Here is an 880-nt window from a genome sequence, read left to right on the forward strand (position 1 = left end):
AATAGCGCAGCTGGATACAAAGTCAACACTCAGGGCCAGGGAAATGGCTCAGTAGAATAAGTGCTTCCCTGGCAAGTGCAAAGGCCTAAGTTCAATTTCCGGTTCTGAAAAAAAAAAAAAAAAGTCAACACTCAAAAATCAATAACATTGAAGTACACAAACAAAAGATGCACTGAGTGAGAAATTAGGAAAACTACGCATTTCACAATAACATCCAAAAAAAAAAATATTTCAGAAAATGGAAGGATAGGTTCTTTTACATTGTCTTTGGTTCTCACGGTTACCTGTGTCTCTCGGGCAGTACGGGTCCACTCCCTCAAAGTGCCTCGTCACCATGCCTCGGAAAATTGGGAAATCAAGGATTTTCTGCTCACAGTGAGGCAGAAGGATGCCAAGTCTGTCAAGATAAAGAAGAAGAAAGACAATGTGAAGTTTAAAATTCAATGCAGCTGATACCTTTATACCTTGGTCATCACAGACAAAGAAAAAGCAGAGAAACTGAAGCAGTCGTTGCCCCCTGGCTTGGTGGTAAAGGAGCTGAAATGAACCAGCCAGACTGATGTGAAGTACTATTTAAAAATTAAAAAAAAAAAAAAGAAAGAAAATGGAAGGATATTCTTTGCTCCTTTTAGGTAGAATCAGCATTGTGAAAATGGCCAGACTCAAAATTGTTATACAGATTCAAAGCAATCTGGATTAAACACCATTAGCATATCTCATGGATCTGGAGAAAACATTCCTAGAATTCATCTGGAACTAGAAGAGACCTCGAATGGCAAAAGCAATCCTGGACAACAAAGGAAAAGCAGGCGGCATCACAATCCCTGACCAGAAATTATACTAAAAAGCTACTGCGATAAAATCAGCACGATACTGGCAA

At 39.2% G+C, this 880-nt stretch overlaps 1 pseudogene; it reads left to right on the plus strand.

Annotated features, from left to right (window-relative positions):
* Positions 1-334: 334 nt before the first annotated feature.
* On the plus strand, positions 335-546 carry LOC101580694 (annotated as a pseudogene).
* Positions 547-880: the final 334 nt, after the last annotated feature.

This window comes from Octodon degus, unplaced genomic scaffold, assembly GCF_000260255.1.
Source record: "Octodon degus isolate 3935 unplaced genomic scaffold, OctDeg1.0 scaffold00156, whole genome shotgun sequence".
Classification (NCBI taxonomy): Eukaryota; Metazoa; Chordata; class Mammalia; order Rodentia; family Octodontidae; genus Octodon; species Octodon degus.